At 35.7% G+C, this 16,594-nt stretch overlaps 1 long non-coding RNA gene across 1 annotated transcript; it reads right to left on the bottom strand.

The window, feature by feature from the left end:
- Positions 1–979: 979 nt before the first annotated feature.
- LOC144367728 (uncharacterized) lies at positions 980–11,651 on the bottom strand. The gene is made up of 2 exons (XR_013427254.1): positions 11,450–11,651; positions 980–2,043 (listed from the first exon to the last, which is right to left on the bottom strand). It is a non-coding gene; the product is annotated as an uncharacterized LOC144367728 (long non-coding RNA).
- Between the last annotated feature and the right edge of the window lie 4,943 nt (positions 11,652–16,594).

Here is a 16,594-nt window from a genome sequence, read left to right as displayed (position 1 = left end):
AGACTTCTATTTTTTTTTAAAGAGAGAGTGAGAGAGGAGAGAGAGAGAGAGAATTTTTAATATTTATTTTTTTTAGTTCTCGGCGGACACAACATCCTTGTTGGTATGTGGTGCTGAGGATCAAACCCGGGCCGCACGCATGCCAGGCAAGCGCGCTACCGCTTGAGTCACATCCCCAGCTCACAGACTTCTATTTCTCAAAATTTTACATAAACTGTTTCCATCCTTTATGTTTCATTTCACCTTTATGTTTTATTTACATCCTTTAGATAGACTTCAGACTTTACTCTTGAATATATATCTCCATGCAACCTATATGATATTACATTAAATATTTGTTGAATATATGGAAGAAAGTTTTGAAGAAAATAAAGTTATTTTGGCAATGTAAGAATCTAGAGAATATACTAGAAAACAAGGAGGCTTTCAGCAAATACTCTAAAGCAAGGCATTTTAATAGGCAATGGTTAAAAAATGGGTACATCTCTTTTTGTCCCCGAGTTGCAGAATAAAAGTTGAACTAATTAATAATTTTCTTTCTCTCAGTTAAACACCACTTAGTAAAGGTTGAAAGAACAGAAATAGGAAGCCAAAAGTTTTCAAATTTTAATTAAAAAATAAAGAAACCTTAATATTATGATTCTTTTTAACATAAAGAAAGTCTCCATAAAAGCAGATCTTTCTGCTGCCTGCTAGAACACAGCCACTCCCTTTGACCTCCATAGAACTGTTACAGTGCACACACTTGTAGTCACCTTCGAAGGCAGGTTTTTGTTTGAAGATTTGAGATGAATGGCTGTTGACTGCAGCTTTTGTGAACTACAGGGAACTGAGTTGGCTGTTAGAATCTGTTAGTTTATATAGGAGGTCCTGGTCACCTGTTGGAGGATTCCAACTGGGGATGCTGGTTAATTAAAAAAGCAAAATATTATAATGATGAGAATTTGAGAAAAAAACCTGTAGAAACAACCTTTGTTAAAAAAAAAAAAAAAAGAAAAAAGAAAAAAAAATCCTTTCTGACAAGGAATTTGAAGCTCCCTGAGTGTGTTTGGATATAAATATACAGCAGACTCTACTGTCTTCCTGGACTTTCTGTATGGGACTGTGCTGGCAGAACTTTCACCTGGCCCAATCCTGGTTCTATTGTTTGAAGAGGGCAGAGAGTTCTTTTACCATGAAATGGATGGAGAACAAAAACGTGCTTTAATTTATTTTTATGATAAATGTCACAAAAATCAAAATCTAAAGCTATAGATTTTTTTAGTTTGATGCTCATAATGTAAAATGGAGTCATTTAATAAGAGATTGAAATGAGCATTTGCTAACAATGAAGTCATTATTTTAATGAAACCTGATCAACTTTCCTGAATAATTTGGGATTTTTTTAAACAACATATTTCAAGTCAGAAAAAAAAAGGAATAGACCATACGTTTGGCAGAAATGAAAAATGGTTACTATGGCAGCTTGATTTGGACATGGAAAACCTGTTTCAAGCTATTCATAAACCCAACTCTTGCAAACTATTTATTATGTACAATAAATTATATGAAACATGTAATGAAAAAAATGAGAGTGACTTGTTTTAGAACTCAGAGAGTTAATGAAAACTATTTGAGGAGGAGGGACGAGGTGAGGCGTGGATCCTGCTGCTCCTGCTGAACTCAATGAATTTTTATCTATTCCAAGAAGACCCCCCACTCTTCACTAGTTCAATGCAAATGTCACATTCTTTAAGGGAGAAAAAAATTGGGAATTTTTCCTAACCACATAAAGGGCACCATTTTCGCAATTTAAACATTATTCATTTCACTTCCATTCTTCATGAGTGACTGAACATTTCTCGTTACAAACCCAAGGCGAAACTTAGAGAAAATGCTAGAGATAGGGAGGGATGCATTGACAATCCTCTGTTCTGAGTAATTTATTCTGTAAGAGTGCTATAAAAAGACAATAGGAATATATTTTGAAGTGGGGCATGTATGTTTCTGTGAGTCAAGAGAAGTTGGCAAATCTGAGTCCAAAATAGGTCTACTGGAATGTACCTGAAAAAGAAAAGATTTGATTTCTGATGACAAATATAAATAATCTAATTGGCAACATAAAATTTACACTACAAGCAAGAATCTTTAGAAGTAATACATAATCAGATATTCAGTAATCCTGTATGGATAATGAATGACATGGAAACTTTACAATGGTGTAGAAGGATTTAGGTAGAAAGAAAGTAAGTGGTACATTGCTGTATTCATTTCAAAACCTGAAGACTCATGCTTTGCAGGATGGAATTAATTTGGAAAAGAAACAAGGAATAGGAAGACTGAGATGTATTTAAGGCAGGGGTCTGGTGGGCAGGACAATGTGTGCTAATGAGAGCAGTGTTTAGTATGTTTTAAAGTATTTTCCTATAAAACAGGCAGTAAACATTTCAACCTGTGTTCAAAAATCTATTCAAAAAAATGTGGGTGGCAGGAGAATGAAATTAAAATCCCATTGTACAGTTACTGAATCTGTGAAGTAGTACAAATACACTCTCTCTTATAAGCAAGATTAAACAGAGCTGTATCTCTGGAGCCAAACTGCAATGGGTTGAAATCTGGCTCTTCGTTTATAAACTATACCACCTCAGTGCCTCTGTATCTTCATACTTAAAATGGGTTGGGTAATGCCATATTCACCCCAGCAGAATTATCTACAGCACTTAAGTAAGTAAAATTTTGTAAAGTACTAAGAATATGTACCATGAAGTGAGCACTGTATCAGTGACTACTAAGTGAAAATTAAAAATTTTAAATTGCCTGTCTAATTTTTTAATATTAAAATATCTACATTGAGCAAATTTTAGAGTTATCTTTCTTATTATATGGCATCTTGTATTTTAATTTTAGTTTAACTTAATTTTTAACAGTTCTGAGAAACAACTGACATATAGTAAACTGTACATAATTAGGGTGTAAAATGTGATAGATTTTGACAAACACATACAACTGTGAAAACATCACTAGAGTCAAGATAGTGAAAATATTCAATAACCCTGAAAAATTTCCTCCTGTCCCATAGTAGTCTCACATGTCCATTTCTGTTCCCCACAACACTGTCCCCTGGCTACTATTTGTATGTTTTCCTCTGTATACACTAGCTGGCAGTTTTTACTATTTTGCATAAATAGAATATGTAATTCTTATAAATTCTTTTGGGGGGAAATGTCTGACTTCTCTGACGCACCATGTTTAGGCCAAGATAAATCCTTTTGTTGTTGTTGTTTTGGTTTTTGCCTGCATTAGTTTACCCTTTTTTTTTAATTGCCAAATGATATTTCTCAGCAATAGTACTGTGGGTGCAGCTATATCATCATTTATTTTTTTTATTCACCTGTTGAAGAACATATGGATTTTTTTCTTAGATCTTTATTATTACAAAGAAAACTACTCTGAAAATTTATGTATAAATTGTGTAGGGCCACACATTTTCACTTTTCTTGGCCACATATATAGAAGTAGAATTCTGGGTTGTTATTAGTACGTTTAACTTCCAAGAACTACCAAAGTTTCCTAAGTGAGTGTACCATTCTATAATCCCACTAATAGTTTTCCTCTATCAACAACTGATAGATCCATGTTTTCATTTTAGACATTTTGTAGGGGATTTAAGATATACTATATTAGTGTTAACCTGCATTGCTGTAATGATGAGTTGAGTACATCTTCATGTGCTTATTGGCCAGCCACACACCTTCACCTTCAGTGAAGAATATATATGTCCAAATATTTTGCACATATGTTACTGAGTTGCTTGTTTTCTTATTACTGCGTTTCAATTTCCAGTCTGTGTCACAATTCATTCTTTTAACTGTCAAAGAGTAGCTTTTAAGTCCAATTCATTATTTTCTTTTATGAATTGTGTGTTTAATATATCTAAGAAATCTTTTCCTAAGCTGTGTGTGGTGGTGAATTCCTGTAATTCCAGCCTCAGCAAATTAGTGAGGCCCTACGCAACTTAGTGAGACCTTGTCTTAGAATAAAAAATAAAAAACGAACTGGGGACCTAGCTTGTGGTAAAGTGCCCCTGGGTTCATGGGTTCAATTCAAGAAAAGAAGGAAGGAAGGAAGGAAGGAAGGAAGGAAGGAAGGAAGGAAGGAAGGAAGGGAGGGAGGGAGGGAGGGAGGGAGGGGGAGAGAAGAGGAAGGGAGAGTGGGAAGGAGGGAGAAAGGAAGAAAATTAAAAAGAAACTTTTGCCCACAGTGTAGGGAATTAAAGTTCATTTTTTGACATATGGACATCCAGTTATTTTCATTTTATTCATTGAAAAGACCATTTTCTCCACTGAATTCTTTTTGCAATTTGTCAAAAATTGAATAACAATATATCTGGGTCTATTTCTAAATGCTCTATTCTGTCCCAGTAAAATATTTTTCTTTCTACCAATATCACACTATAAAGATATTTATAATAGTGTCTTGATCTTTATAATGAAGTTTTAAAATCAAGTGACATAAATTTCCAAACTTTATTCTTTTCCTGTTAGTCAGACTTTTCTAGGTCCATTGCATTTTCCTATGAATTTTAGAATCAGCTTACTAATTTTGACATTAAAAATCATTCTTGAATTCTGATTAGGATTGTATTATTTCTCTAGATAAATGTGAGGATAATTGTTAGGAAAAAAACTCTTTCTTGCCATCCAGGAATCCATATTTCTTCATTTACTTGTATCTTGTTCAGTAATGTTTTCTAGTTTACAACATGCAAGTCATTTGTATCTTTTTATGATATCTATTTCAAAATATTTTATTTTATGCTTTTCTAAATCATATAGATTTTTAATTTCAACTTCAGTTGCTTGATGTTAGTAAAAACACACCAATTTTGTTTATTGATCGTCTATCCTGCATTCATCCCAGTTAATTCATGGCTCCATGGGATTTTATATAGACCAACATTTTATATGTGAATAAGAAGTATTTCACTGTTTCCCAATCTTTCTCTTATCTCATTTCACTATCTAGAGCTTTCAGTGCAATTTTGAACAAAAGTAACAAACGTACATTTTTTTTTCTTGCTCCTGATCTTAGCACTCAGTCTTTCACCATTAAGAATGGTTACGATATTAAACAGATTTTTCATAGATGCCACTTTACAGTTTCAGTAACTTATCTATTCCTAGTTTGCCAAGACATTATTAGAAATGGATGTTGGATCTGTCCAATGCTTTACTTATTTCTATTGGGATAATTGAATGTATTTTTTTTTCTTTTTTAGTCTACTATAAATTACATCCATTGATTTCTCAAATGTTAAACCACTTTCTCATTGCTGGCATAACACTACTTGTTCATGATGTCCATACTTTCTATATATTTTTAATCCAATTTTATAGTATTTGTAAAGAACTTTTATATCCATGTTTATGAGGTAAATTGATATGTGGTTGTTTGTTTTGCCTTATATTTGGTGTTAGTACAGGAATAATGCTGGTTTCACATGAGTTAGGAAGTTTTCCCTTTTCTTTAGTATTCTGGAAAAGCCTGTGTTGAACGGTCTTATTTCTTCCTTACACTGTCCACTGAAGCCATCTGGGCTTGTAGTTTTCTTTGTGGAAAATTTTTAACTATATATAATTTATTTAACATAGAGAGGACTGCTTAAGTAATCTATTTATTATTGAGCAGAGTTTCATAGTTTGTAACTTTAAGAAATCTGTTTGTTTTATCTAAGTTGTCAGATTTATTGAGACTAAGTTTGCATACTTCTCACTAATGATAATTTTAGTACCTGTGAAATCTGTAATGATGTCACTTCTTTCCTTCATGATATTAGTAATTTACATAGTTCCTTGTTCCTGAACACCTAGAGGCAAATCAGTTTTAATGATCTGCTAAACAACCAGAGTTGGATTTTTTTTCTTCATCTTATTTATTAATATTTTTATTGCTGGGCATGATAGCACATGCGTGTATGAGGCAGGAGAACTGCAAGTTCAAAGCCAGCCTCAGCAACTTAGTGGGGCCCTAAGCAACTAAGTGATACTTTATCTCAAAATAAAAAGTAAAAATGGCTGGGGATGTATTTCAGTGGTTAAGGATCCCTGGGTTCAATCCATAATTTCTTAAGCTGAGGTTACTGATTTGGACTTTTATTTCTAATTTCTATTTATTTATTTCTAATAGCATGTGCTTAAGGATAATATGTATGTATTTTTCCTCTAAATATGACTGTTACTGTATCTCACAAATTTTGTAATGTTGTGTACAAATTCATTTATTTCACAATACCTTTAAATTTTCATTTCAATTTTTTATTTAACTCATGAGGTATTTAGTGAAATCAGCCCTCAGTATCCATACTTTCTGTTACCATGGAATCAACCAACTGCAAATCCAAAATATTTAAGAAAAAAAAATGTGTCTATATTGATCAGGTACAGAATTTTTTTTCTTGTCATTATTCTCTAAACAATACAGTATACAAACTATTTACATAGCAATTACATTGTTTTAGATATTGCAAGTAGACTAGAAGTGAGTTAAGGTATATAGGATGATGTGTGTAGGTTATACGAGTACTATAAGGGCAATAACATATACTAAAATAGCAAATAGTATGCCATTTTATGTAAGGCACTTGAGCATCTTCCGATTTTGGTATCGGCAGAGGTGCTTGAACCAATCCCCCATGGATGTAAGGGACAAATGTATTGTGTTAGTTACTTCCAATTATTTGTGGATTTTCTAGATATCCTTTCACTATTGACTTTTACATTGTACTGTAAATGTTATGGTTTGGATGTGAGGTGTGCCCCAGAAACTCATGTATGAGACAATGTAAGAAGATTTAGAAGAGAAATGATTGAGCTATGAGAGCCTTAACTTAATCAATGAGTTATTCCCCTGACAGAATTAACTGAGTGGTAACTGAAGGCAGGTAGCCTGTGGCTGGAGGTGGGTCACTGGGGGCATGACTTTGGGGCACATATTTTGTATCTGACAAGTGGAATCCTGCCACCCACTCTGCTTTCTGATCAGCATGTGAGCTACTTCTCTCCACCACACTCTCTGTCATGTTGTGCAGCTTCACCTGGAGCCCCAAGGAATGTAGCCAGCTGTCTACGGACTGAGATCTCGGAAACTGTGAGTCCTCAGAATATAGTTTTCCTCCTCTAAAATTGTTCTGGTGAGGTCTTTTTAGTCACAGCAGCGAAAAAGCTGATTAAAAGAGTAACTACATTGTAATCAGGATATCCACTTTCATAAGTTGAATACTTTCAACTTTATTAAGTTTATTAAGATTGTGGATTGTGCTTAGAAAATGACATACTTTGATAAATATCCTGTATGCCCTTGTGGGGGAAAGAAAAAACTGTATTCTGCTGTTCTGTGGAAGGGTGTTTATAAATGTCAAAATGGTCTAGATGGTTGGTGTGTTGTTCAAATATTTTAGACCTTCACTGATTTTCTGCTTACTCATTCTTTTAACTCTCAAGAGAGGAATGTGAAAAATCTCTACTTGCTGAGAGCCACAGCCAAGTAGGAATGACGCATGGCAATTTCCTTGTCAGCCTACCCAATATTGCTTAGAGGGAGGACTCTCCATTGTGGAAATGGGCTTGACTTGGACCCAGGTCATTTGCAGTGACATTTCATGAATGTTTGAGAGTTTTGGTTTGAAAGGTGACCTTGCTCAGGGATTAGGGCGGCTCCAGGTTTAGGGTGGATCCTGCTGGATTAGGGTGGCTCCAGGTTTAGAGTGGATCCTGCTGCCTCAGGCACCCGCTCCTTGAGTTCCCGTGAATATTTGGTATGCAGAGCCCAGTGGAGGGAGTGATTTTTCCCCAGAACGTGCATGTAGTGGGCCGGTGAGAATTCGGGAATAAAGAGTTGCTGTTGGAATCTACAAGTTTTTGTGGTAACTCGGTTATTTTGTGCCCAGGCAGAATGTGGCATCTACTGATAATGATTTTTGTCTATTTCTCCCTGGAGTTCTATGAATTTTTTGGTCACGTATAATCTAGCTCTATTGTTAGGTACATAAATATTTAGGACCATGATGTCTTCTTGATGATTTCACTCATACTTATCATGAAATATCCTTATTTATCCACAGTAATCTTCTTTGCCATAGACTGTACTTTGTTTGATATTAGTTTGTCCATTCCAAATTTCTTTTGCTCTATGCTATTCTGGTGTACTTGCCTTTTTTCTTTTCCAATATTTACTTTAAATTTGTTTGTGTCTTTCTAATAAAAGTGTATTTCTTATAGGTTCAAATATAGTCTTACATGTTTATCCAATCTGATAATCTCTGTGTTTTAATTGAGACATTTAGACCATTTACCTTTAATGTGATTGTCTATTTGAAGTTGTACTTTAACTCCACTTATTATCTCAGCCCAAGTACTCCTACTTCTCCTTGCTTTTATCGCCATCTGACATAATTATTCTGTTCCAGTCTCTGGGACTCCTTGCCATTGTTCAAACACAAGTAGTTTCCTGTCTCCTTTTGTATTTACTACTTCCTCTGTTTATGTGATTTTTGTCAAGCATATTTATGATTCTCTCCTTTAAGCCTTTCTTCAACTGTCCTCTTTGCCATGGGATCCTCACTGATCATTTTACTTAAAATTGAATCTCTTCCCTCAATCCCTGGTTTTATTTATATTATTTTCTATTTTTTTTTCCTCAGGAGAACTTATAAAACGATGCATTGTACATTTTCTTTTCTGTGTGTTTTCTTTCTCCGCCACTGCCCCGCCTCCCCCCAAAAATGGATGGTACATGTGGCCAGAGATTTTTATCTGTTCTATTTTACTACTTCATCCATGGCACCTAGAAACATACTTAGCACGAGGAAGGTATTTGATAACTATACCAGATTCAAGCTTTTAAAAGATGTTAATTTTTTCTGGTCCTGAAAACCAACTTTATAACTTATGAGGGTATATTCAAACCGATGTAAGATATTTCCATGTAATATATGGACCTGAAAATATCTAAGTTGCATTGTTCCCTTCAGAACTCTATTTTCTAGAGGTATACCTTTTTTAGGAATCAAGAAGTAACCTGCACATCTGAGTACCCAAAGTCAACATCACATCATCTATATGGAATCCAACTGAGAACTCTCAGTGCCTCATCTCCCCCAGATTTCATTAATTTCATTTGTACATAACCCTATCAAACTTACTGTCCAGCTTTTGGTGCCACAGCAGAGTAGTAACCACACAATGTAGTCAGGAAAGTTATTTTTATAAGTAAGATTTTTATACTGGATAGGAACTAACATTGGTTTACTTTTCTTTATGCATAAGACCTATGATTTAGTGCTTAATACATCACTCTTAGATATATTACTGTGTTCATTTTGCAGATAAAGATATTGAGGTCAGGGTATAAGTGACCCCAAATGAAAAGCTTGGATTTTTATACAGCTTTCTCTTTCTCCTAAGTCCACCTCTTCGTAGTTACATCATGCTGCTTCACTGTTAATGGCAAGAGTGGCAACTGATAGTCCACCAGCAAGGAAAGAATATAATCTAGACAGAAATATTCAGACCACAGACCATCCTACACACCACAATTGGTGTCGAAGATGTCATCTCTGGATAGCACAGCAGAGTCATTAATGTTCATAATGATAAAACCAAGTCATCAAAAAGAGATTAATTACATTCCATCTACTCTGTTTAAGAAGGCAGAGAAGTGTGAAATCCATTTTAGAAAGATTTCCATCAAAAATGATTAAAATTTTCAACTATCCAGAATGATTCATTCCCTGGGGTTTCTACATAGCCAAATATGTAAATGAAAAAACACAAATATTGCCCATTTTCCACAAAACAAAGCAAACAAATCACATATACACAAAGGTGTGGAAAAGATTCAACTGAACTGTGATTTGGCTACCCCTACAGTGCTTACCAGGGTGTATAGCTAAACTGATAGGCATTCATTTTTTAAAATAATGTGTACCTTTTCTCATTGGTCAGGTGTCCATTTGAATGGTTAGTGCCCCTGCCAGGAAGGTTTTAATTATTTTGATTATTTTTTTCCTGCTATATGATCTTAAAGGGAGGGGTTAATGTATTCCCCATAGTTCTGAGCACATAGTTGAAATGAGTGTGTGTCTTTCACCCACAGCTTCCTAAAAACCTAACTTGGCTTTAGGTACAAAAGAGAGGTTATTTTTATTACAGAATAATACTTGATTTGAATTTCAGTTATAAAAACAAGAAGCAAATGTACTCCTCATCTCAGTCTAGTGCTTCATAAGTGGTAAGTATTTAATAAATATTAGTTAAAAGAATTCTCTCCACCCGTAGAAAATGGTTAAATAAATTGTGTTAAATTGCAGCACATCTAGGTGATGGAATGATGTCTACCTATTTCAAGTAATGAGCTGACAGATGCTCATATGGATATTTATTCATCCTCTATCCTCATTTACTAGAAGAATTTTTGACTTCTAATAAGTGCTCAATAAATATTGATTGAAAGGATTAATGAATAAGTTAAATATAAAATTAATGAACAAGTTATAAAACTCTATTGATATAAGTATATGATTAATATGACAATTTGGGGGAGGGGATAGGCATATAACTAAATCAAGAAATATTTGCAATGCTACATGGCAAATTATTACTAGTAATCACTCTGGTAAACTCCACCTTTTACTTTACTTATATGTTATTTAAATGTTCACCAAACATGTGCATTACTTTTATAATTGAAATAACTTATGGTATTACCATCACAAAAGTGTTTCACTACCATCTGACAGTCTGGTAGTTAAGTGTTCATGATAAAAGGAAAAATTGAGATGCTATCAGCTGCCCACGATGTAGAACATTTCCAGAACACTGCTGACAAAACCAAAAACAATGTCTCCATATTGAGAAGCCTTAAGTGGGCAGGTAGTGGAGAGGTGTGAAAATTAACCAAAAGAGGAACCATCAAAAATATTCAAAGAAGGAAAGATGGGAATGAACTCCTCAATATGTCTGGAACTTCCTTTTGATTATTAAAATGTTGGGAACTAAATAGAGGTAGTAGTCCTCGTCATATAACATTATGAATGTCACTGAATTGTTTACTTTAAAGGGGTTAATTTTACGTGATGTTAATTGTACCTCATTGAAACAAAGCAAAAAGAATGTATATTCACCAGATAAAAGTTTTTTAAAAAATGCATAAAGGTTTTGAAAATCCTCCAGGCAAATATTGGGAAATTTCTCAAGGGACTAATTCTCCAAATCAGAAAGAACCCATTGGGAACATCAGGGTCCAATTATAAAAATAAATCTTAGTCTAATATAAGAACCTTCCAATTGATTTTCCTTACCAAAGCAAGTTAACAAGGGGAAAAATATCATCAAATTTTGATACCAGAAATGGTCAACCATTCTCAGCCAGGTTGACCACATGTTGCTGCTATGCTCTGCAATGAGCTTCTCACCTGCATAGACCACGCGTTCTTCATATGTTTATCCCCAGCCTTTGATGGAGTGTCTGGCATGGTACACAGTGGTTGTTGAATGAAGCAGTTTAACATGAGGCTTAATGCTGCAAGAAATGACCAGTTTGGTGCTGGCCAGTGGAGGACGAAAGCCAGGATCTACAAATAAAAGCAAGCAACATTCTCAGAATAGCTTATTTCTTTCCAGTAAGGCCTTCTGCCCATACAAACACCTAAAATTCTCTTAGAAAGCTCGTGGAAAGGGATATTCCTAGACTCTACCTCCAGATAGTTGTGTTCAGGGAAAACTTGGAAATCTGTTTCACAAAAGGTTCTCAGACCACACTTCTAGAATCCCGGCTCTAGCTTCCAGCTGTCTTCCTTAATTTGTGGCAGAAATGGAAGCTCAGGACAGGGACAGCCAATGTCTTTTCACATAAAGAAATGTGGAATAAATAACTACTAGACTCTTTTGACCTGTTTTCATTCAGTGTAGGAAATACTTTATAACAATCAAAACTCTCCAGAAAATGAAAATGACTCGTGGTGTTATAAGCTTTAGAAACATGCTTGAAAGAAACATTTCTCAGGGAGTTATAATAATTCTCTTGCACTAAGAGGGATTTCAATTGGTTGGCTCCCAGGGTTTCCTTCCAACTCGGGTTCTCTGATTCTATATTAAAAACAGCTTGAGCGGGCAAAAAAAAGCAGATGATTCATATATATCTAACTGCTTTGAGAACTGTATATTTCTATAAAATAAGAAGTATTATTTACAATACTCTTGATTTGGGGGCTAGTATCTAACATGGTTTTTTGAAGTTTTCTGAACTTCATTTTAATTTGCATGAAAAAGTCAAATACAATATTGCATTGAAATAGAAATTTGAGGGATAAATTTTATTTGTACAATATAATAGGGATGAGGTTTTTAAGATCTATTTTTGTCATTGGGCTTAATAATTTTTACTTTTTCTGATTTAAAAACTAATGGTGAAAAATTTGCAAAATTCAGAGAAATTTTAAAAGGACATAATATAAAGTCACATATGATTTCACCACTGAGAATTAACCTTAAAGTAACATTTGGAGCTATTCTTTACCCATCCCACTCAAATACAATGCTATGGTAAATACATAATGAAAATGATTGTATCTGGAGCATTGATTTACCTTTACATATTTAGGATGGATCCTCAGCTATGGAGACTCTATTTTCAGCCCTATGAATATTTGCAGACATTCCATGCATATTTTCAAAATGCTTTACAGGAAGATTGCACCAATTATGGTTCTTCCAACCATGGAGGGGAGACCTAACTCATTGCTCGGTGGCAAGTATCAGTATTAACATAAAGAAACAACCAGAAAAATTTCCACCAAATTTAATGGGCAGAAATTTGAAATTTTGTTTTTCCTTATTCTCCTTTGATTACTAAGGAGCAAATCTGAATATATTTGCAAGTCCATGTTACTCTATATATCATTTTTTCTTTTAATGTTTTAGGTCTTACTTCAATTGTTTAAAATTTTGCGTCCCACCCAACCCACTGCTGCAGAGTCAACCTGGAAGAACTGAAAGGCTCTTCAAGATGGCGGACCAGAGGGAGGCAGCATTCTGTGTTGCTCTGTGATTCAGATCTCACCGAGTTGGAATACTGCATCTCTGAGAGTGTTGAGGACCTCTATATAGCTGCTCTCCACAGAAATCATCAGCACTGTGATCCCACACAGGCCTCAGTGGTCCAGTAGGACGCCTGGCATTCAAGCAGGACCCAAAGTCCCAATTTCCAGCCCATGCAAGGGTCCGGAGCGCCTTAGCAGAATCACCTATCAAAATATCTGCAGATCACCAAGACTTCACTCCACTCCCATGCAAGTCACTCAGCTGCTACCTACCCACAGCACAAGGCCAATTGCCCAGCTCCCCCCCCCCACCTCACCAGGCTCCCCCACCTCACCACCCACCTCACCAGGCTCCCCCCTACCTCACCACCCACCTCACCAGGCTCCCCCCCCCACCTCACCAACCACATCACCAGGCTCCCCCCACCTCACCAGGCTCCCCGGCACTGAAAGCAGGCTTCCGCCATCTTGGCTCAACATTCTCATCACATTAGGTGAAGGCAATTCCCAGATCAGATCTCCAGCGGCCAGGTACCAATTTCCAACCTTCCCCTCTCCCCAGTGGCAGTAACCCAACACAGTTGCTGTCCAGTACAGGTATGCAGTGCAACCAGGGAGCTGTCTATGCGAGCCCAGGGTGAGTTTCCTCAATTGGGAACTGCTAGGGGAGAGGGAAACAGAGCTAAAGTTTGGAGCCTAACAGAGAGACCAGGAACTGGGAAATCTCCAGGCAAGAGAGGGAGATAGTACCGGGCACTCACGTCATACAAGCCAGCGGTCCCAAACAGAGACCCATGAGGTGCATTCTTTCTGCAGGGACTGGCAGCTGCCACTCCCTGCATCCAGGCACCCTGCACCAGGACCAGTCTTCCCACCCTGGTTACCTCCACCATATGGAGGGTAGAGACACCAGCTGACAACAGATGACCCTACCTATTGGATGAGAAAAGAAGCAGGAAAGGTAGGAATCTCTAAAGCTAGCTACAACCCCAGTTTCTTCCTTTTTTTGTTTATTTGTTTGTTTGTTTTTCCTCTTCTACTCCTCTATCCTCCGGCCCTCACATCCCCAATATATGTGAAACCAAGAACTTTGCATGAAATAGGACTTTGAGGACTGAGTCATCTAAATAATATAATATTGAGGTGTTGTGTATGACCCCCCTTTTTTCTTTTTCTTTTCCTTCTTTCATTTTTCTTTTCCCCTCCAAATTTTAATGTTTCAACATCTGTATTTTTCTAAATACATATGTGCGTTTGTTTTCTGTACTCTACTGTCATTGCCTACCCTAAATTACTTCCTGTCTATTCTCTTGCTACTAACCCTCTTCTCTAGATTTCTCCTTCATACTTCCTAAGATATATTAACTCTATATCCTCACATCCTACCTCCTCAGCATATCCTCCTATGCCTCACCTCCAATGTATTGTCCACCATGAGAAAATATAACCCTTTTCAAAAAACTACTGATTATATTTTAGATAATAATTGAATCCAACATTTCTGTACATTGAGACTAACCTACAAACGTCTTAATTACAACAAATTGTTCATGGGTGGTATATTGTTGATAGTGGGATCTGTTAACATTATCTTTCCCCACAAAGGAGAGGTCTTGGAACCCTACAAGAGCACTACAAACCTATAGGGTAAAATCAATAACAATCTAAAATCTCGTTGCCTATGGCACAACCAGGATAAAGTATTTATTTATTTATTTTTAGGGTGAAGCTCAATCTACAAAATTTTTCATGTTTCTTAGAGGGGAAGCACATTTTAAAGAGGAGGACATAGTTATCAAAGTTATTTTAATATTTTTATTCTTGAAATTAAAGATATTGGTGGTGCTAAGGTTTTTGCAGAACTAATAGTACCATTTTTTTTAAGGAAAACAATATGTCAATAAATATGAATGACTTTTTCAAATGCTTGGGAAGACACAATGTAACATAGATATACATTTTTTCACTGCCTGCACCAAAATTTTGTTTTCAATAAATCAAAATAATTCTGTCAGCAAGAAGTAATTTCAGGTAATTTTTTATTTTCATAATTTAAAAAAGTCCTTCAAATTTGACAAGATTCTTTAACATCTACAATAACCAGAATATCCTACATAAATTACTTACAAAATCATGTCTTTACTATATGATATTTGTTGTCACCTAACAACTTTTTGAATCATCCTGGAAATGGCATCTCCCCTCTAGGTGACCACCAACAGGTGTTGGTGACATCTCTGGCTGATGAATATGAGTCCATTAAACAGAGTGTATAGTCAGAAACTTCTGAATTTCATACAGTGTGTTTTTGTCCCATTAACTTTTTCCTGTTAAGATAAAACATTTGTTAAAAGAGTAATACAAATACAATGATAAATTTTAGCATTTCCATAGTCTTAAAATAATCAATTTTAAAGCAAGATTTATTTAAATGAGCACAACTCTCTAGACACGTATTATTTTTTGTCAATAAAATTTACTTTAATCTACTACTTAAACCTCCTTTTTTTTTTAGAAAATAAACTTATTCTACTTATAAGTGATGCTTGAGATGCTGAGAATTCTTTGGACTGTACTCAGTTTCCTGGAAGTTTCTCTCTTTACTGTGTCATGCAAAGGAAACATGGCTTTCTTTTCATTTATTTGTTTTTACTACCTTTCACTGCAAGATTATAAATGACAGATAGATATCATGGCAACCTAAAAAACGATCTCAACAAATCATATTTTCCAACATTTTTGTTCCTCCCCTGTTAGTTTGGATATCAAAATCTGTGGACTGTAATTCAACCAGTGCAAAAAGAAAAAAAAAAGTTTAATACTTACTTTCCATTATCAGTCTAAGCATTCAAATAAATAATCCCAAACTTCTGCATTTAAAACAAAGTGTTTTGGGTAAATACCAATTAATTCATAGTCTAGCTGCTTCTTCGTGATATTTCTCTCCTTTCTTTCCTATTTCTCAAGGTAGTGTCTGGGTTCATGGAAAGAATTCTGTATCCTTGCAAAGAGGAAGGAGGTCTGCATGCTGTCCATATCATTTTTGCTGGTCTATGATCTGACAAAAGCATCGTGGTCTTCTCTAGTCACTAGCATCTGGCTCTAGTGCCACTGAATTGTTGCTGGTACTGCTTTCTTTTTGAGTGGTTGGAGGGATGGACATAATGCCATTGCTGATATATGTCTGGCGAATTTCAAGGAAATGTCCTGCTCAGTCTTCACTGCCTTATCTCAGCTCTTATGGTCTCTGCAGAACCTCTGGTCAGCTGCCTTTCATCTGCTCTTAGCCTCACCATGGTGGTCCCATTGAAGGTCTGTTGCATGGTAGTTCAACCAGTTGCTTGAGCCTCCTAGATTCATAAGGTGACTTACAGATCTCTTCCATACCCACCTTTTCTCTGCCATAATAGGTCATCCTGACCTTTCAGTTGCCCCAGGGTTGATGTGAACTACATGTGAAGGTTCTTCTTAGTCCCTCTTTTTGATTAAATACAGGCCAACAATTTCTAAAAAAAAATA

The sequence above is a fragment of the Ictidomys tridecemlineatus genome, chromosome 11 (genome assembly GCF_052094955.1).
Source record: "Ictidomys tridecemlineatus isolate mIctTri1 chromosome 11, mIctTri1.hap1, whole genome shotgun sequence".
Taxonomy (NCBI): Eukaryota; Metazoa; Chordata; class Mammalia; order Rodentia; family Sciuridae; genus Ictidomys; species Ictidomys tridecemlineatus.
Note: the sequence above shows the minus strand (reverse complement) of the source record. Positions and strands in the feature narration are given on the sequence as shown.